Raw genomic sequence first — 21603 nt, forward strand, 5'->3', positions numbered from 1 at the left:
GGGGGACGACTGTTCAGCAATTTATAGACATACAGGAGTATTATGAACCGGATTCGAAGGTGAACCGGTAGCCAGTGCAGTGAGTCCAAAACTGGAGTAATGTTCTCTCTTTTGCCTGTACTGGTTAAAAATCGGGCTGCTGCATTCTGGACCAGTTGTAGTCGTGCAGTGAAGGTCTGATACCAAACATGAGCGAATTGCAGTAATCAAGCCTAGATGTAATAAATGCATGTATTACTGTCTCCAGGTTCTTTTTGGATAATATGGGCTTCAGTTTAGACAGCTGCCTCAGTTGGAAGAAATATGATTTAACAGTCATGTTTACGTGATTAAGTTTCAGGGACGGGTCCATTATCACGCCCAGATTAGTGACTCTTTGTTTTTCTGACAGGGTTAGAGTGGAGAGGTCAATGCAGTGGTTTGTGATCGTGTCATTGGGAGGGAACAACATGACTTCAGACTTCTTTTCATTGAAACTTAAGAAATTTAAAGCCATCCAGTCCCTGATGTGAGCCAGGCAGTCGAGCAGAGGTTGAATAGAGCATGTACCATTGTGTCTTAGGGAGAAGTAAATTTGACAGTCATCGGCATAGAAGTGAAAGGGTATGTAAGGTATGTATAAGGCTCACTTCCGGTGAGCGAACACTGGCACATCCTGGCTGCCGCTGCTCGTCGTGCTTTTTTTTTGTTGCTTTTTTCTGTTTTATTCAGTCCTTCCTGCCTTTTTCCACTACACCAAGTCTCTGCTCCGTCTCAATATCAACCATGTGGTTCATTAGGATTTACTTGCTGCCTGTTCTGCTTTGGACTCTCCAGCTGCTCATCCATCACCACCCGGTGTCTGGTCTTCTCCATTGCTCAGCGGTCGAGCTCCTTCGCCTTCGTTTCCTACCAGCCGTGCCACCTGTGCTCCCTCTTTAGGACATTGCCTTCCATCCTCGCCAGAGATGCATTCACCGTGGCTCCCGCCGTAGACTCCACGCTGACAAGTCTAACCCCATAAACTCCATCTGGTCTGACTCTCACCATTCCACATGCCGCAATACTCGGGCCGCTAACAGTAGTAGCATGTTAGCTAGCCTAGCTCGGTCGGCTAATGCTCTGGTCGCTACCAACTCCTCCTCCATAAAGTTTGGCCTTCTGAACGTTCGCTCACTCACTGGCAAAGGTCAGCTTATTCAAGACCTAATATCCGACTGTAAGCTAGATTTTATTTGTCTAACAGAAAAGTGGCAACAACAAAATTACTTTTTCCACCTGAATGAATCTACCCCACCGGGGTTAGTTTACATCGCCAAATCCCGCGAGTCCGGCCGCGGAGGAGGTCTCGCGATAATTCACCGCGAGAACTGGAAGGTCACGCCGATTCACACACCTCCCTCTCCCTCCTTTGAGCACACTGTGTGTCTACTCTCCGGCCCTACCCCCACCATTGTTGCCACTTTCTACCGTCCGCCCAATATCAACAACTCTTTTATAAATGACTTTGCTGCTCTAATCGCCCATCTCTCAGCTCTTTCACCCAACATTATTCTACTTGGAGACTTCAATATTCATATGGATGAAGACAACAACCCCCTCACCAGAGACTTCACATCCTGCCTCGACAGCTGTGGCTTCCAGCAGCAGTTCATTAACTTTCCAACCCACATAAAGGGCCACACTTTGGCCTTATTATGCTGCTCTGGACTCTCTCCTCTTAACTGTTCTTCTGATGAACTTCCATTTACTGATCCCCTCATGATTTCATTCAGTGTCAATCTTAAATTTTCTTCAGAAAAACCTCAAACACACTCTTTCCTTCCATAATATTAAGAATATCAACCATGACATCCTTTTGTCTTGTATTAATAATACCTTCTTCACCTTCAATTCTTTTAACCCAGATGACCTTGTCACATTCTACAACAGCCTCACCAACATCCTTAACTCTGTCGCTCCTCTGAAAACCCGGTCTGTCTCCTTCTCCAACTCTGCACCCTGGTTCACTCCAGAACTCTGTTCTCTGAAATCCGGAGGTTGGAGCGACTAAAAGCAATCCGGTCTCTCAATTCACAAGAAACTCTATGCGAACCACGTCATCCAGTATAAGGACAGTATTTCTCAAGCCAAATCCAGCTACTTCACTGACATCATCAGGTCCAATGTTGGCAATTCAAAGACTTTGTTCTCTCTCCTTAACCGTTCAGTCTCATCTGCTAACTCATTACCCTCTCACATGGTTTCCACAGAATTTTGCAACTCACTGATGTCTTCCAAAAAAGTTCAATCTGGTCCTCTGGACATTCAAAAAAAAAAAAAAAAAAAAAACAACGCAAAAAAATATAGAAACGTTTCGTCTCTCATTCAAGAGGCTTCCTCAGTCTGAGGTGCTGTTTTCAGCTCAGTCTCTTAAATAGCACCTTCTCAGAGTGGATCAACCAGTTTGCTGCTGACAACCAAAACCAGCTGATCACATGCTCAAGAAGGACCATCAGCCTAACAATGGATCATTAGCACACTGATGGCTGTTTACTATTCACAGAGGGGTGAGGGATGTCACTGATGTCTTATTTCAATCAAAAGATTATTTCAATTCATAAACGCCTTGGACCTAATACCGCCCCCAGCATCTATGTTGAAGTCCCCCCTCCCTCCCCTTCTCTGTCTTCTCCCTCCCCTCTGCTGATGACATTGCTGACATTATCAGCAAGTTTAAGTCCTCTTCCTGTCAGCTCGATCCATTTCCCACAGTTCTTGTTAAATCCTGTCTCCTGTCTCTGCTCCCCATCATCACTAACATCATCCACTCCTCCCTAACCTCTGGCATTGTTCCCACAGCTTTCAAATCTGCGGCCATCACCCCCATCATCAAGAAACCAGGTCTTGACTTTACCAACTTCAGTAATCTTCGTCCGATCTCTAATTTGCCCTTTATTTCCAAAGTTCTTGAAAAAGCCGTTGCTAGTCAACTTCACTCTCACCTATCCAACAATAACATTTATGAAGAGTTTCAATCTGGTTTTCGCCCCCCCACCATAGCACCGAAACAGCTCTAATAAAAATAACTAATGACCTTCTTCTTGCTGCTGACTCTGCTCTTCTGTCTATCCTCATTTTACTGGATCTAAGTTCTGCCTTCGACACAATCTGTCATTCTATCCTCCTCAACAGACTAACCTCCATTGGCATCTCAGGTACTCCGTTAGACTGGTTCAAATCATATCTCTCCGACCACACTCAATTCATTCAGCTCAAATCCTTTCGTTCCCAGTCTTCCCCCGTCTCCACGGGTGTCCCCCAAGGCTCTGTCCTCAGACCCCTCCACTTCATCATTTACCTCCTTCCTCTATGTCACATCTTCCGTAAATTTGGTGTCCATTTTCACTGTTATGCTGATGACACACAGCTCTACTTGTCAACAAAACCAAACTCCACCCACCCACCCTCCATCCTCACCGACTGTCTAAATGAGGTAAATCACCGATTTTCTAACAATTTCCTACAACTAAACATTGACAAAACAGAAATCATTCTTGTAGGTACCAAAAACTTTTTTTAAAATCAGAAAACCTTCTCATCCCCCTTAACAACTCTCTGCTATCCCCCTCGCCTCAGGTCAAGAGTCTTGGTGTCATCCTCGACACCACTCTCTCCTTCACTTCTCACATCAACAATGTCACTCGGTCTGCCTATTTCCATCTCCGAAATATTAACCGTCTCCGCCCTTCTCTTACACCCCGCTCCACAGCCATCCTTGTTCACAGTCTTGTGACTTCTCGGATTGACTACTGCAACTCCCTTCTTTATGGCCTCCCCAACCAATCTCTCCAGAAGCTACAATTGGTCCAGAACTCAGCTGCCCGTGTCATAACTCAAACCTCCTCCTATAACCACATCACTCCTGTCCTGCAGCAGCTCCACTGGCTCCCGGTTAAATCACGCATCGTCTTCAAAATTCTTCTTCTCACTTTCGAAGCTATCCACAACCTTGCCCCTCCGTACCTATCTGACCTCTTGCACATCTCCATCCCCTCTCATTCTCTCAGATCCTCCTCTTCACTACACCTCCATGTACCCTCTGCCCGCCTCTCCACCTTGGGGAGCAGGGCCTTCACCTGCTCTGCCCCTCATCTCTGGAACTCTACCCCCTGAATTCAAACAGTGTTCAATACAAAAACAACTGGACTTTATTTGTAACAGAAGACGTTTCGCTCCTCATCCGAGGAGCTTTCTCAATTCAAAGAGCAGAGAGTGAGAGATACAGGTTATAAGGCTGAGTGAGATAAGACACACACACACATAAGACACACACACACACACACACATACTGTATATGTAGATTGGCAGTTCACACCTAAAAAAAAAACCTAAACAGTAGGTCTTTGTTCCTCTAATTCACAGTCGAGGCCCCTCTGTTCCCATCAGGTGTGAAAACTGCCTGGGGATCTGTTTTAAAGTTGCATTATATGTTTTTGAAAGTGGCAATCTGAGGCCTCCTCCTCTGTTAAGAGACGGCTTTTCTCTTTTTACGTAAATTGCTTCTTTCACCCCCCTCTCAAACCATCTGTGTTCTCGGTCCAAAATGTGCACATTTTGGTCCTCAAAAGAGTGTCCCTTATCTGTGAGGTGGAGGTGAACTGCGGAATTTTGTCCAGAGGAGGTGGCTCTCCTGTGTTGAGTCATGCGTCTGTGCAGAGCCTGTTTAGTTTCTCCAATGTAGAGGTCTGGACAGTCCTCGCTGCACTGGACCGCATACACTACACCACTCTGTTTGTGTATGGGTGTCTTGTCCTTAGGGTGGACCAGCCTCTGTCTGAGAGTCCTGCTGGGTTTGAAATGTACTGGAATCTTGTGTTTGTTGAAGATCCTTCTGAATTTCTCTGATACTCCAGCAACATAAGGGATGACAATGTTTTTACGTCTGCTGTTCTCCTTTTTCTGTTTATTGGTGTGTTTTGTAGATTTCCTCGCTGACTTGACAAAAGCCCAGTTAGGATATCCACATGTTTGAAGAGCTTCTTGAACGTGTTTCAGTTCCTTTTCCTTCCCTTCTGTCTTTGTGGGGATGCATTCGGCCCGATGTTGTAAAGTTCTGATGACAGAGAGTTTGTGTTCCAGTGGATGGTGGGAGTCAAACAGAAGATACTGGTCTGTGTGGGTTGGTTTCCTGTAAACTTCAATGTTGAGGCGATAGCAGCAGACTACAGTTAAAATCTGGCCTCCATTCAAGGTGATGTTTACAGATAAGGCTTCAAACTGGTTTGGAATTGTTTTGTAAGTCACAAGACTAGAAACCAGAGAATCTCTAATGTAAATAATGACTCCACCCCCCCCTTTTTTGACGATCACAGCGGTAGATGTTAAATCCATTGATTGCCACGTCATTATTCATTACAGATTTGTTGAGCCAGGATTCAGAAATAAAGCTAACATCTGCCCCAGAAGAACTGACCAGGATTTTCAAAGCATCCAGTTTTTTCAGAAGGCTACGAGCGTTTACATGCAGAAAATGAAGCCCAGAGGCGTTTTTAAAGTCATTTGGTGTGCTGTAATTAGTGGGGGGTCCAGGGTTGGGCTGAATCCCTGAGAGCAGTAACAACATTACTATCAGACATTTTCTTGAGTTTTTTGTGACTGATGTGTAATTACAGGAGTTAACAGTGTGACAATTAGCCCCCATAATCGAACCATGAGAAACATTAATGAAGACGCGATCATTCAGAACCCAAAAACAGTGAAAGTTGCAGTGATGGACAGATTCAGGTGTATTAACAAGATTCAGTGACTCCAGATAATCTGAGAACTGAAAATAGTGACAGTATTATGAATGATGCAGAAAAGTTTCAGACCATAAAACGTCACAGTTAAAATGGGCAAACAAACCCGATGAGTTGGCCCAACTGCAGTTTGAGTTGGGCTGAGGGGGGCTCCGGCCCCCCAGTGAAGAAGGATGGATGGATGGATGTATGCTCCCATGGGAAACAGAAGCTGGATCCAGAACCAACAGGCCAAAACAGAAACAGATAATTCGCAGCAAATAGTAGAGCGAGCTGCCAGAAAATCCTCCTGAAGTGAAAGGCATGATCCAAGCTCGTTTCAGGTCAACAGGGGCCAACTGCGTGATCCGGAATAAAATTAATTATTATCCAGGTGATTTTGGATGGAGGCCTGCAGCAGCTCCGATACAAACTCCGAACTTCTCTCGAGCACCACGCAGACCCGCTCCTTCACTCTGCTCCTCCGCTTTTCAGCACCCAACAGCACGGGGCACCCCCGGTGAAAAGCGAGACTGACCGGAGAGGCTGAGGCTGAAGTCGGCAACTGGTCCGGTTCTGCTCCAGTTCGGCTCCGGCGCTCCAAGCACGAGAGACAAAGAGGCTGAAGATATCCCTGGCCCGGTTCTGCTCCGGTCCGGTGGCCCAGTCTTGCGGTGCGGTTCTGCTCCGGTCCGGCGGCCCAGTCCGGCGGCGCGGTTCTGCTCCGGTCCGGCGGCCCAGTCCGGCGGCGCGGTTCTGCTCCGGTCCGGCGGCGCTTCAAAGCACCGGAGCGTCTCCTCCAGGTGAACACAACGACTCCACGGAGGTGGATCGTCCTTCAGTAAAAGAAAGAAGCCCAATACTTGATTTGTTTATTATTTAAAAACTCTCTGGACCTTGTAGTGGAATTTTCTTAATTCAAAATATATGATGGCAAAAGGACACCCTATGCTTTTTTTTTTTTTTTAGCAAGTTTTATACCAAAAACATATTGCGATAAATATTGTTATCGCCACCCTTCATAATACATATCGTGATATGAATTTTATGCCATATCGCACATTCCTAGACTCAACTATTTTCTCCAGTAGTTTAGAAACAAATGGGAGTCTGGAGTTAGGCCGGAAGTTGGATACAACTGAGGGGTCAAGGTTTGCTTATTTATGAGAAGCTGGACAGCAGCATGTTTAAAGGTTTTTGGCACCACTCCAGTGGATAAACTGCTATTTACAATAGCAAGAATGGATGGACCTAGAGTAGGAAAAGCCTTCTTTAGTAGTTGAGGGGGGACCACATCAAAGGGGGAACCAGAAAGTTTCAAACTGCACATGACCTGCTCTAGAGAAGATAGAGTGATGGGTTCAAAATGGTCAAATAGAGCTACAGATTGAGGTGGGATGGATGGGTCATGAGTTGGAGGGGAAATGAGAGCCCGGGTGGTCGCAATTTTTTCCAAAAAGGAATGTAGGAAGTTCTTGCATACCTCAGTCAAGGCTTCCAGAGGTGATAGTTCAGTGAGGTGGAGAACAGAGTTTAGGGTAGAAAAGAGGACACGTGGGTTGCGAGAATTTTAGGTAATGATATCAGAAAAGTATTTGGATTTAGCAGCTTTTACTGCTTTCTGATAACGGTGCCAACTCTCTTTAAGTATTTGAAAAGAGACCGGCAGCCTGTCTTTCTTCCACTTGCACTCCGCCCTCCTGCACTGCTGCCTAATGGCCTTGGTGACGTCACTCAGCCAAGGTTCCGCTCTGAGTTTTTATTTATTTTTTTTTAATACGAGCAACATGATCCAGAGTCTTAAAGCAGACAGAGTTGAAATGGGATGTCAGCTCCTCAGTGGTGGTGAGAAACACCAGGGGCTGAATGATCAATTCTCATGTATGTTTTTAAATCACTGAACAGTTCCGCCCCATCCTATCTCACTGATCTTCTGCAGCCATATGTCCCACCGCGCTCTCTGAGGTCAGCAGACCAGATGCTTCTCTCAGTCCCAGAAACCCGTCGTAAGCTCAGAGGTGACAGGGCTTTCTCTGTTGCAGGTCCACGACTGTGGAATGAGTTGCCACTGAGTGTCCGGCAGGCTCCCACACTCTCAGTCTTTAAGTCTCACTTGAAGACCCACTTCTATTCGCTTGCCTTTAACACGGTGTGATTTGTTTTGGTTCGGTCTGTTCTCTACTCTGTTGGCCATTTTAGTTAGCTTCTGCTGCTATTTGTATCTGTATTTATATTTTATGTTTTCCTGTCCGCTGTGCATGTTTGGTTCTTTTGTACAGCACTTTGGTTGGCCTTGTTGCTGTTTTAAGTGCTATATAAATAAATTGGTATGGTATGGTATGGTATCATTTCAGAGTTATAAACATCTGTGAAACGTGCGGCAGTGAAATGGTTAAAGGCCCTGGCTACTACGTGCAGGAACGCACGGCTTAGGAGTTAGATGGGGAAGGGTGTACTCAAACTGGACTGGCATGTGGTCTGAAAAAACATTATCACCAATTTCAAGATTACTAACAGTCAAATCACGTGTTAAAACAAGGTCCAGTGTATGTCTGCGCTCTTGGTTGGGACCGTTTACATGCCGAGTTAGGTTAAATGAATCCAATAAATCTAAAAAGTCCTTAACCATGGGCTTCTCCTGACAGCACACATGCAAATTAAGGTCCCCAATAATAAAAACATGATCATATTTTGGTGTGATTTCAGCCAAGAAATCATAAAACTCATTTATGAAATCCTTAGATCGAGGTGGGCGGTATACGAGTGCTCATAAAATCGAAGATGAATGGCCGAGTTCAAAGACGCTCAGCTCAAAGCTGACGCAGTAATCTGGGATGGGCAGTTGTTTACAGTCAAAAGTTGATTTGAATATTGTTAATAATCCACCACTGCTCCGGCCTGATGGCCGCGGTGCGTTAAAATACAGACAGTTGGGCGGCAATAATTCTGTCAAGGTGCTGGACTCACCCGGAGACATCCAAGTCTCTGTGATGCAGAGAAAGTCCAAATCATGCTCTTGAAAGTAGTCCCTGAGTATAAAAGTTTTGTTAGTAACAGATCTTGCGTTGACCAAACAAATCCGGATACTGTTCAAAGTGGAGCCAGCAGCGGCTGAGAGAGCGCGCGGCAGTGGCCGCAGATGTTCAATAACGGCCCCTCCGGGTTGGCCTGTGCTCTGCACCGGCCGACAACTCCCGTTGTTTACCTGGTCCGGGCACGTGGGAAGCTGGCGATGGAAACCATGACCACAAGCTGGAGAGGAAGATGCTGCGAGCAGGGCTTTAAGCTTTACCAGCCGCCCAGCACATTTTCCCCGGCGTCTAGAGCGATTTCTCCGGGCAGGCAGGTGGAGAGCGCGCCGGAGGTAAACGGGCACGTCCGCCAGCAGCGGGGGAAGGGGGGGGGAGGGATCCAGTGGTACGCTCATTATGCTCCAAATAAGCGACATCGGCTGCAGAAAAACAAAAGATCCAGCAGCTGTTGTCGGTCATACATCAGCAGCGAGTTTATGTCCCAGATGAAAAATGAACAAAACGCAAATAATCCGAACACCATCAGCAGAGGTGGATTGCAAGCCATGTACACGGGCGCCATCTTACCGGAAGGTAAGAGCAATGTGTAGAGCAATGTTCACCAATCCGCTGCAAAAAGGAAAACAACTCCCTCCCCTTGTCTGTTCCTGCTACCAGACTCAACGTCTGGGTTACTAATTTGTTATAATATATTCTGTATTTGAACAGCAAGATGAGGAGCAATCATCATCATTTCAGAAGGTTTACTTTACCCACATGTAAAGTACAAAGATCACCAGCCCTGGGCCATTACCACTTCTCCTTGTGGTTTCAAACAATGGCCCCGAGTGTAAACTGAACATCCGTTTTCTTCAGAGCTTGGTCACGCCTCCCAAGAAGAGTCACCACCATCAAAGAATGGGAAGCCCTACTCTATCATGTGACCCAGCTCTCAATCAATAAATATCTCACCATCTTGTGTTTTACAATGGGTGGGTGTGCGAATGTTGTGAGTTGTAGGCATGTAACTTAAACTACATTTTCTTCTGGAAATGGAATCATATAGTGTTTTAACAAAATATGATTCTGAATAACAAACAAGATACATATATCTAGACATTTCATTAAGTTAATATATTGTCTGATAAAATTCTATTTCAGCTCCCTGTCTACCGACCTCCATCCCCCCCACACACACATGCACACACCCCCACGATAACTGCCGCCACTCACGTAGATGCACTAGCTAAAAAGCTAAAGAGGTAACGCCTTAAGTAGTGCTTCGTCTCTGTCACGCTATGCCGTACACGCACCCAGCCCCGCTAAAAAAATAGTTTGTACAAACAGTGTGCAACACAGATGTGTCTCTGTCTACAATACACTCACGTGCACACACACTCTGTTGAAAAAAAATCAGAGGATATGAGCGCCCTGCCAATGCAAGTAAATTAGGGGAAACGCTGAGAGTGGAATATATAGTTGTATATTTGTAATATATATTTATTTAATAATGTAACTTATGTGTATTTCTGTTTTTTCAATGTTTGAAATAACATTTCTGACATTCAGTGTATTTGTTTTCTCTGTAGCTTACTGGCGGTTCTGGCTGTGCGTGACTGTCGTCTATGAACTCTTCCTCATCTTCATCTTATTTCAGGTCTGTGTCTTGGTCATCTTCATATTTAGAAAAGCTCAATGCCTTCATTCAGGTTATGAAATGAAAGCAGAATAACAAGACTTGTCACATAAGCTGAAGGCTGATCTTTGTTTTAAATCCATCCATCCATCATTTTCCCGTTTTCTGACTGTGGACCATAGCCTCAGATTTGGAGGTGCTTATTCTCATCCCAGCCGCTTCACACTCTTTTGCGAACTGTTTCAGTGAGAGCTGAAGATCCCAGCACGATGATGCCAGCAGGACCACATCATCTGCAAATAGGAGAAGAAGAATCCTGAGGCCACTGAATCAGAATCCTTACGCCCCCTGGCTGCACTGAGAGATTTTGTCCATAAAAGTTGTGAACAGAATTGGTGACAATGGGCAGCCCTGGTGGAGTCCAACTCCCACCCTGAAGGGGTCCAACTTTCCACCAGCAATGTGAACCAAACTCTCCCACCTCGTGTATAAGGACCGAACAGCCCGTAGCAACGGGCCCTCAACCCCATACTCATGGAACACCCCCAAAGTGTATCTTGAGGAACACTGTCGAAAGCCTTCTCCAAGTCCACAAAACACATGTAGACTGGATGGGCAAACTCCCATGACCCCTCGAGGACCCTAGTGAGGGTAAAGAGCTGATTCAGTGTTCCACTGCCAGCACGGAACCTGCATTGTTTTGTGAGAGGTGGGGCGCATGAGCAAGTGCTGACCCTGGGCGTCTGGCTTGCTTGTTGTTTGTCAGTTTTTTGATCTATTATATCGGTTTTTTTTTTTTTATATATATGTAATACTGCAGAACAGTTTATGCTTGGCAAACATGGCAAGAAATGTGTTAACAAAATTACTGGTTTGGCTATTGTTTTGGACTATATGGGGCATTTTAAATGCTGAGAGCAGGCCGTTTGGATACACGGAACATTGGATTACCTATTCTCGGAATTACCTGCTGACTTTTCAACAAACCAGCACTTCTCCCCCGACCCTTCTCCACAGCTGCCCTGAAATAACCCGGTCAGTAAATCAATCAGGCACCGGTACAGCTAAAAAGAAAATGCGTGGATCCAGAGGAGGAATAGGGAACCGGCTTAAAAGGAGGGGCAGCCGCTTCCCCCTCCCGACAATCACGCTCTCCAACGTGCGTTCAATAAGGAATAAGATGGAGCAGTTATCTGGACTTTTGAAATATGACAGAGATTTCAAGAGAGCCAACCTTCTATGTTTCACTGAGTCCTGGCTTACGGAGAACGATGACGTCACTGACCTGAAGGGATATACGACACTCCGTTTTGACAGAGACACACAGCGCACGGAGAAAAGCATTGGAGGTGGGTTGTGCATGTTTGTGGATAATCGCTGGGCAACTAACATGACGATCCGTGAGACTGACTGTTCAAAACACTATGAGATCATGACTGTATCCTTTCGCCCTTACTATCTGCCCCGTGAGTTCAGACAGATCACTGTTATTCTGGTTTACGTGCCCGGACCGGACTTCACTTTGGCAGCTGAGCGCATAACTGACAGCTACACCAAGGCACAACGTCACTCTGTGGATGACCCGATCCTCCTACTTGGCGACTTTAATGGTTGTGATATTCCCACTTATCTCCCGAACTTAGAACAATATGTGACCTGTCTGACACGAAAAGACAAGACTCTTGATAAATGTTTTGGTAATTTGGAGGGTGCGTATGTGGCCAGGTGTTGCCCACCCCTCGGCCAGTCTGACCATAACGTCATCCACCTGCTGCCAAAATATCGTCAGAAAGTGAAGAGGGAGAAACCTGCTGTTAAGACTGTTCAGTGCTGGACAACAGACTCTGTTGATGAGCTGAGGACTTGTTTTGAACTGACTGACTGGAGCCTGTTCTTCAGCGAGGAGGTCTCTGCTGAAAACTCTGAACTGCTGAATTTTACCATCACCAGTTACATTAAATTTTGTGTGGACAATATTATCAAAACAAAAACAGTTAGATTTTACCCTAATAATAAACCTTGGGTAAATAAAGAAATGAAGCTTCTTTTAAACCAAAAGAAAGCAGCTTTTAGAGGAGGAGATATGCAAAGGATGAGGGAACTAGAGAAGGAAATAAGTTGCATGATTAAGAAAGTTAAAATAAATTATAAAGATAAAGTTGAGAGGGAACTGAGTAATGGCAATGCAAGAGATGCCTGGAGGGGACTGAACACAATAATGGGGAGGAAACAAAAAGATTCCCTTCAGCACACTGACCCTTTTGGTCTTGCAAATAAACTAAATGTTCATTATTCAAGATTTGACATCCATGACTTCAGTGATGAGATTGACTCTTTCTGTGCAGCCTTGACACCAACTCCTGTGGAATTACAGGAGAAAGAGGTAATTTCAATTTTTCAGAACATCAATCCTCATAAAGCAGCTGGGCCAGATGGGATTAAGGGAAGGGTATTAAAAGAATGTGCCACACAGCTGGGTCCTGTGTTCAAACAGATATTTGAGTTGTTTCTTAACACTAGCTTTGTCCCACAAGCATGGAAAATGTCAACTATTGTCCCAGTGCCCAAAATAACACAAAGCTAAGACACTGAATGACTTCAGACCAATTGCCCTCACATCTGTATTATGCAAATGTACGGAGCGCTTAGTGAGCAGAGAACTCATGTGTGTTACAGCTGAGCATATGGACCCTTTGCAGTTTGCATATAGGACTAACCGAGGGGTGGAGGATGCCACTCTCTCCCTCCTCAACAAGGTCCATAATCATTTAGACAACCCAAAGACATTTGTTCGCGTGTTATTCATGGACTTTTCATCTGCTTTTAATACGGTTCAGCCACATATACTTTTAAAACGCCTGTGTGATCTAAATGTCAGCAGCCATCTTGTGTTGTGGATTAGCAATTTTTTAAGAGGAAGACCCCAGCGAGTTTGTGTTGACAACACTCTATCTGGTTTGATGAGTTTCCTGGCCCTTAATGTCAGTAAAACCAAGGAACTTTGTTTGGGAGGTAGATGGGGAGCAGCCAGCACCAGACCTACTTTTAGGCCTTCTATTATAAAAGGGCAGGAAGTAGAGCAGGTGACTAATTTTAAATACCTTGGAATAATAATTGACAACAAGTTGACCTTTGAACCCAACACTGACTATATTTACAAAAAAGCTAGACAGCGTCTCCACCTTCTGTATAAGCTAAGGAGCTTTAATGCAGCAAAATTACTTTGCAGTTGGTGTACAGGTCACTGGTTGAAAGTGTTGTTTCATTTAATATTGTCTCATGGTATGGGAACTAGAGGATGACACAGGAGTAGATTTTCACTCCTGTCCTGTCCCAATCCTGGTCCAGAGTAAAAAAATTAATCCTGTCCTGTCCTGCTCCTGGTCAGAATCACTCCCACTCCTGTCCTGCTCCTGTTTTTTTTTTTCCTCTTCATTTAATTTTTAAGAAATGCATTGAATTTGAATTGATTTTCTAACCATTCCTTTTTAAATTACTTTGTGTTCTGCAGTTTGATTTCAAAAGATATGGCAGGAAGAGTTAATCTGTGGTGAAATATGGAGGCATTTATTGCCTTAATTCAAACAAAAACCTTCACTAAAGGTCACAAAACAAATCCATGGCCTGTAGTCCTTATAGTTTTTCTACAGAGGATCAGCTGCTGAGTCCCTGTTTCTGGCTTTTTTGAAGGTCAGTTACAGTAAAAACAAAAAATCTAAACCAGTGCATGGGTCACACCATGTCTACCTTAGATGAAAGAACCCAAACAGAACAAATAGAAGTTGCTTTTTACTAATTTATTGAGCAATTGTTTCCTTCCCTTTAGACAGTAACGTTCCTGTCATGGTTTAAATTGCTTAAATAAAAAACTAAACAAAAAAATTGCACCAAACAAACTGTCATCAATGAACAAAACTGCATAAAGGCATTACATTCATATTGTACCTGAGTTTTTGAAAAAGGAAAAAAAAAGTGCATATAATGCAAATACTAAATAAAAGTACAACTGCCATATATATATGGTGGTTGACTGGTGCAAATGTGCTGCAAACAACTACACACACAGTAATACTACAGTGGTCAGCAGGTGCAAACTGCTAACATGCTGCAAACAGTCAGCTACTGCACACACAGCTAACAGTTAAAAAGCATTGCAAACGCATAAATGATGCAAACTCTAAAACAACAACAAAAACAAAACAAATGCAACAGAAAAATGCAGCGAAAGAAAAAAACCTGCAATTACAGAAAATAAAACATACAACCCAAAAAACGAATGCAAAGGAAAATGCTGAAAAGTACTCTACTCCGAGCACATTAAACTCAGTTGCCGCTCAGCTGTAATGTGTTTGCAGGGTTCTGTTGACCAGACCAGCAGTTGTTTTGGTGTTATTTGTATTTGAAGCATTTTTCCTTTGCATTTTTTTTTTTTGATTGTGTGTCATCTATTTTCTGTGACTGCAGATTTTTTTTTCTGTTGCATTTGTTTTTTTGTTTTGGAATTTGATTCATTCCTGTGTTTGCAGCGTGTTTTAACTGTTTGCTGTGTGTCTGTCAGCCACCGTGCATATCAGTCTACTTTCCCACTCTTCAGCACATATGAATAGTTGTCGTTATAAATTGCTATGTAGGAACAAAAGTTCATCTACATTTTCTGGATTGAGGGTGGAACACCTCTCCTCAATCAGTCTCCCAGCAACACTGAAACTACGCTCAGGAGTGCTTGTTGCTGGGATTGCTAGCAGCCTCTTGGCAACTGGCACTAGCCCATCGGACCTCTCATGCCAGAAGTTGAGCAGAGACTGGAAGCCTGTCAACTTAGAGTCACTCATGTACTGTACCACAAACTGGCTGCCCCATGACTCTGAAATACCACCACTGTCCCCCTCCTGTTGCTGCTTTTCAACACAAAAGGAAAAGAAGTCGTGCACCTCTGTGGGACTGGGAACTGCCTCTCGGGGTGGACCTTTGGAGAGAAAAAACAACAAAAAAAGAGAGATTCTTATAGAACATTACCTGTATTGGACATTACCTATTAGATTATACAGACGTGTGTGTGAATGAATGCCTCTAAATAAATGATAGGAAGAAATGTTGTTATTACATTTTAGAATTGCTGTGAGTGCTCTGTTGATGCTAGTTTTACTCACCCTGTTTCTTCTCAAGGCTTCTCGCTCTCTCCTCTGTCCCTGCTGTTTCTGTGAGTGCTGCCAGGGTGTTGATGACCTCCTCATACTCCTGACCGGAGAGCGTTTTCCTCAAGAAACTCCTCAGGCTAGGAGAGAGAGCTGTGGCTAGCTTATGGTACAGGTGGATTTTGAATTTCAACTCCACTGCCTGGGCCAACTTCTCTTTCAGCTAGAGGAGGAGTGAAACCACATGATGACACATGCAGTGATATGATAATGATGTATGCAACATCATTATTACAGGACATAAAAAATTCTCAGGCGGACAGGCACTGTGCTTTGTTATAGGCGTGGAGGAGTTTTAAATTTATTTCAAATTTAACTTGTACAATGTTTCTTTTGGAAAACATCAGACTCAGTTCTGTTCTTGCCTTTATCACTGTTACTGAATAGGGCCAAACTCCTGTTAGCTACTTGAATGATCAAACTAAACAATACAAATAAACAAAGTATTAAATTACCTCTTTCACAATTGCACTATCTCCATCCTGGATCAACAAACCCTGCAGCAGGGTTGCCTTGGTTGGGAGGACGAGGTGAAGAGCAGGTGCCTGATGGATGGAGAGGTGCCTGGTAGCCTCATCAAAAGGTTTCAGGAGCTGGATGACGTCCTCAAGAAGGTCACAGTCTATGTTGTTGAGGTAACGGAGCTCGCTTCTGCGAAGCAGGATGTCTGCAGCTTACCAGACTTGAGAGCATCATTTATTGACTGGAGCATGGCAAGTCTGGTGTTCCACCTCGTCTCCACAGCCTGCTTCAGTGACTGGTCCAGTGCTTTTTGTAACCTAAAATTGAAAGAAGACCGTGCACAAGTCAAAATAGGGTTACAGGGACTATAAAAATTGCAATTTGTTGGCCTTTCTTTTGGAAAAAATATTTTATTAAAAAGAAGAGCTTTACAACTGAAACTAAGTCAAGAAAATGTGACCTTTGCAGTTATAAATTACAGTACCTCAATTTTTCTTTATTTATTTCACTTATCATATTTTATGATTATTTAAGCAGCCTCACCAGGCAGAGATGACAAGATTTTATGTATCTTACCCTGCCCTTTTGAAATGTGTGACTAGGGTCTTTGCGTCCTTAAACAGCTTGATGACGCTGCTGTGTACTGGGTTGTCCTCATCCAAGTGGTCAAATACGTGTTTTAACATCAAGTTGATATTATGGAGAGTCGCACATAATCCTTGAAAGCAGCGATCATGTTTGAGCCATTATCTGTCACAAACACAGTGTGCTTGCTCAGGATGCCAAATTCCTGTTGGGTAAAAAAACAAAACAAAGACAAACCAAAAACTTAGCAAATAAGAAGACCAGACATATGATAATCATTAAACAGATTGATCAACAGTCATGTAATTGTACGAAGCACTTTTCAATAAATTTATAGTACTACATTAGGACAAAACATATTACACATATTACACATGTGTTGTGTATCAAATGAAGGAAAACTCCATCTGCAATTAAGGTAAAATATTGTGGTAATCTGCCTAAATTGCTGCCTACCACGGCACAGACTGATGTACAGCGAAGGACCGTGACACACGCTTACTGATGCACTGATTTATATTCCAGGTTAGTCTGCTCCTGCAACCTGGAACACCTTTCAGCAGGAACTGAAGTTGTCCACCTTAATTTATTGTGAGGGGTTTTAAACATTTCTTAATGTCAATAAAAATCTCAAAGCAAATATATTCTTGTTTTTAGTATTTTACATTTTTTATGGCACATTGATTTATTTTTTTAGACACTACTTTTATTTTAACTGCATTTTTACTGTAGTTTATCGTTATTGTTGTTCACTGTTATTGTTGTCTGTACTTTATATGTTCTGTCTGTCTGGATTGGAACAGGTCTCTTGAAAACGAGTCCTCGTGACTCAATGAGGTTAGCCTGTAAAGGTTGAATGAAAAATATATATATTTGTCTTTTCTATTGTTCCTTCTGTGACATGTTCTTGTTATTGCTGCACCATGTTCTCATACTTTTCCCAATTTTACGAATTAATTGGCAATATTTATTGCATATGGACTGTACTTATATAGCGCCTTTGTCTTATTTCAAGACACTCAAAGCGCTTTACACTACAATCTGTGCCTCATTTACCCATTCATACAGCTCTATACTAGACCTCTACAAAGCTAATATGCCATGTAAATAAAGATAATTATCTCATTTGAGTGTGAGATACCTGAAGGATTTTCTCCACAGTCCCTCTGATGTGTTCATTAGATTTGACACCCTCCATCTCCCTTGTGGCCAGAATACGGTTCACCATCTTCCCATCCAAGATGTAATGGACTGTAACGGTGATGTAGTGTGTGTTTGTCCTCTCCTCTGTCCAAAGGTCTGTCGTGATTGCATGGTCTCTAGTCTGCACCAAAGGAATTACGTATATTATTAGCTCTCAAAGTATATTACATGTAAAACAGATGACTAATTTATAGTTGAGAGATTAAGCAGTTTAAAAGGAGGAGAAAAAACAGATTTAGTGTTAGGAAATCTATAATTAGACTACTGCATGATGTCAAGGTAAAATGTTTGTACTGTATTATAAAATAGTGCAGCGTGACAGACATACCTGATGGAGCTCTTCCATGACCATTTTTTAAATTTTATCATATTCTCCTTGAACATGACGGGAGACCGTGCGTCCACATGGCAGTATGTCTTGTGCCTCAGCGTTGTTTCCATACTTTGCTCCAATGTCGATTGCCTCCTGTATGACGTCGATGAAACCTTTCCCATCTACTACAGCAAATGGTCTCAAATCTACGCCGCACATGCGGGCTATTTTGTTTGTCATACGAGACTTGACTCCCGACGGTACTTTTCGTTTAATGAATGAAGAAATGCTTGGCTGATTCGTTCCGAAATTAGCCTTGCAAGTGTGCCTCTTCAGACCACTCGTCCCCGAGTCAGTGGCGTACTTTATTATAACTGAACATGTTTTGCAAGCAGCGTAGAGCGTCTTCACACCGTCACACTCGACTCTCATAAAGTTCTGAACTATTAGCGCCTTCCCTGACAGTTCTATTAACCTAACAGATGCGTCATTATTCCTAACTTTGCGTTGCAAAATATTTTTTACCCTCTCGGTTTCTCCGCTGGCGTATGCTCCCTCCATGATGTTGGTTGATACAGTAAACAAAGAGGTTGGAAAAGGCGGCCGGAAGTAGCTGCTGGAAAAGGCGCCGGAAGCTGTTGGCGCAGCCGCCTGTCTGAAATTTATTATTTATTTTTTTTTGCCTATTTCTTTTTTTGTCATATGTTGGCTCCCGCTCCCGTCTGCTCCCGTTAAGTTTTCGTCCTGTCCGGTCCCGATAACGGGAGTTATAATAAAGTTGACTCCGGTCCCGCCGGAATCCGGCCGGATTCACGTGACCGGCAGTACTCCCGAAAAAATGTCTTCCTCTAATGGGAACCTCCTAGCCAGAGACAGGAACAAGTTGTCCCGGGTGGTCAGACAAGGTAGTAAAGTCATTGGTCATCAACAAATGACACTTACAGACCTGTACAGTCAGGTTCTGGAAAAAAAGGCAATCCAGGTATACAATGACCCAACTCATCCACTGCAACCATTATTCAGGTTGGTACCATCTGGTAGAAGACTCCTGGTTCCTTTAGCAAAGAAAAATGGGTACAAAAAGTCATTTGTTCCCTCTGCGGTGAATGTACTTAACAAGGTTCTATTTAAACGCAGCCTCATATAACAAACCACTGTCTGCTGAGATGTTTTCATATTCTAATGTATTGTGTATTTTAGAATGGTTTTAACTGAATGTTTTAAATTGATTTAGCAAAGTTTGGTTTTAAGTTTTTTAGAGTTTTTAATCACATTTTTATTTTGTTTTATAAGCCATATGTCAAAGAAATCTCCATTTCATTGAATGTTATGGACAATAAAGTTGAATTGATTGATTGATTGATTGATTGTTCCTCCTGGATCTGAGGTTCAACCAACAATCGGACTCGCTTCTCCAGTACCCCTGAATAGACCTTACGAGGGAGGCTAAGAAGAGTGATGCCCCTATAATTGGAGCACACCCTCCCATCCCCCTTTTTGAAGAGGGGAACCACTGCCCTTGATGTCCACGTGACATTGCAAAGGCGCTTCAACCAAGACATCCAGTGCCTTAAGGAAATCAGGCTGAATCTCATTCACTCCCGGAGACCTGCTGCCACAAAGCTTTTTAACTACCTCAGCGACCTCAGGCACAGTTATTGACAGAAGAACAAAGTCCAAAGTCCCCTGACTCAGCTTCCTCCATGGAAGACATGCTGGTGAGATTGAGAAGGTCCAAGAAGTATTCCTTCCACCTCCCGACAACATCACTGGCTGAGGTCAACAGTACCCCACCTTCACTGAAGACAGTGTTGATAAAGTGCTACTTTCCCCTCCTCAGCCATCAGATGGTTTGCCAGAATCTCCTTTGACCTGACCGAGAGTCTCTATCCAAGGCCTCACCGAACTCCTGCCACATCCTAGTTTTTGCCTCAGCAACAGCCAAGGCTGAAGACCATTTGACCCTCTGGTACTCTTCATCTGCCTCTGTAGTCCCACCAGCCAACAAGGCCCAATAGGACTTCATATTCAGCTTGACAGCCTCCCTAACCCGGGGTCCACCACAAAGTTCATGGATGGCCACTGCCAGAAGCACCAACAACCTTGTGGTCACAGCTGGGGCAGCTGTGGTTGAGTGATTAGAGCAGTCGTCCTCCAATGCAAGAGTTGGGGATTCGAATCCACTAGCAGTCTCATGCTGAAGTGTCCCTAGGCAAGACACTGAACCCCTCACTGCCTCTGATGTGCATCCCATCAGTGTATAAATGTGATAAAGCATTGATTAGTCTCTTTAGAATGATTTGTTCAATTAGCTTTGTAGATATATAATGGAGTGCTTTATGAATGGGTAAATAAGGACACAGATTGTAGTGTAAAGCGCTTTGAGTATCTCAATAAGATAGAAAGGCTCTATGTAAGTACAGTCCATTTACGATTTACAGTCCATTTACAGCTCAATGCAGCTAACTCAATTACTGATGAGCGGGGCATGGCCTACTCTGACGCAATGTCCCCCTCCTCAGCTGGGATGCAGTTAAAGCTCTCCCGGAATGTGTGAGTTGAAGATTTTTCTGACTCACAAGGTTCTTCTGCCAGGCGTTCCCAGCAAACCCTCACTCCACGTTTGGGTCAAGTCAAGTCAAGTCATCTTTATTTGTAGAGCACAATTTAAAACAGATAAACTGTTATCAAAGTGCTTAACAGAAATGTAGCAAAACATAGGCAGCAAAACAAAAACATCATACAGAATTAAAATTACTGGAGCAATAACACACACTAATGATCACACTAAGGAAAAACAAGCAGTAAAAATAAACGTCAATCATAAAACAACAGAATTTAAAATGAGGTACACAGAACAAAATAAACTAACTCACACAGTATTAAACGCCAGAGCAAACAGGTGCGTTTTAAGGAGGGATTTGAACATCAGGAGGGAGGAGGCCTGCCTGATGTTGAGGGGCAGGTTGTTCCACAGGTTGGGACCTCTGACTGAAAAAGCTCGATCCCCTCGGAGCTTCAGGCGTGATTTTGGAACGACCAAAAGAAGCTGGTCCGATGATCTCAGGGCCCGAGACGGAACATATGGTTCCAGGAGCTCAGAGAGGTAGAGGGGTGCGAGGCCATTTAGGCACTTATATGTCAGGAGAAGAATCTTGAAGTCGATTCTGGATCGCACAGGAAGCCAGTGAAGGGAGGACAGAACAGGTGTGATGTGCTCAGACCTACGTGTACCAGTTAAAAGCCGAGCAGCTGCATTTTGGACGAGCTGGAGACGTGAAATGGACGCCTGACTGACCCCAGCATAAAGTGAGTTACAATAGTCCAGGCGGGTTGTGATGAAGGCATGGACTAATGTTTCAAGGTTGGGTCTGGATAACACTGGCTTGAGCTTAGCTACCTGCCGCAGTTGGAAAAAACTTTTCTGCAGAACTGAACTGATCTGTTTGTCAAACTTAAA

General features: G+C 43.7%; 2 long non-coding RNA genes across 2 annotated transcripts in view; one reads left to right on the forward strand and one right to left on the reverse strand.

Annotated features, from left to right (window-relative positions):
- LOC119416422 overlaps nucleotides 1–10407 on the forward strand; it is a 64867-nt gene extending 54460 nt beyond the window's left edge. The window contains exon 3 of the long non-coding RNA XR_005187089.1: nucleotides 10339–10407. This is a non-coding gene — a long non-coding RNA (uncharacterized LOC119416422). The remainder of the gene's footprint in view (nucleotides 1–10338) is intronic.
- A 6354-nt stretch (nucleotides 10408–16761) lies between these two features.
- On the reverse strand, nucleotides 16762–18180 carry LOC119416423. Its single transcript, XR_005187090.1, has 3 exons — nucleotides 18159–18180; nucleotides 17769–17951; nucleotides 16762–16832 (listed from the first exon to the last, which is right to left on the reverse strand). It is a non-coding gene; the product is annotated as an uncharacterized LOC119416423 (long non-coding RNA).
- Nucleotides 18181–21603: the final 3423 nt, after the last annotated feature.

Source organism: Nematolebias whitei, chromosome 10 (genome assembly GCF_014905685.2).
Source record: "Nematolebias whitei isolate Nwh7 chromosome 10, NemWhi1, whole genome shotgun sequence".
Lineage (NCBI taxonomy): Eukaryota > Metazoa > Chordata > Actinopteri > Cyprinodontiformes > Rivulidae > Nematolebias > Nematolebias whitei.